This window comes from Arachis duranensis, chromosome 9 (genome assembly GCF_000817695.3).
Source record: "Arachis duranensis cultivar V14167 chromosome 9, aradu.V14167.gnm2.J7QH, whole genome shotgun sequence".
Taxonomy (NCBI): Eukaryota; Viridiplantae; Streptophyta; class Magnoliopsida; order Fabales; family Fabaceae; genus Arachis; species Arachis duranensis.
The window spans coordinates 65,595,121-65,595,446 of NC_029780.3; positions in this window are offsets into that span (position 1 = coordinate 65,595,121).

The following is a 326-nucleotide window of genomic DNA, read 5'->3' on the forward strand; positions in this document are numbered from 1 at the left end:
AGAAAGGTTACTTCTGGATTGTTGTAATTTAGCTTCTCTTAGTTTCCTCTTCAGAGTCCTTTCAGGTTCAGGATCAGCTTCAACAAGAGTGCTTTTGTCCTTGTTCCTGCTCATATGAGAGAGAAAAAACAAGAAAAAAAGAGGAATCCTCTATGTCACAGTATAGAGATTCATTTATGTTAGTAGAAGAAGAAAGGGGAGGAGAGTGAAGAAGAATGGGCTCGGATATTTAGATGAAGAAAGGTGAAGAGAAGTGTTAGTAAATAATTAATTAAATAGAATAAGAAAAGAGAGGGAGAATTCGAAAATAATTTTAAAAAGGTGTT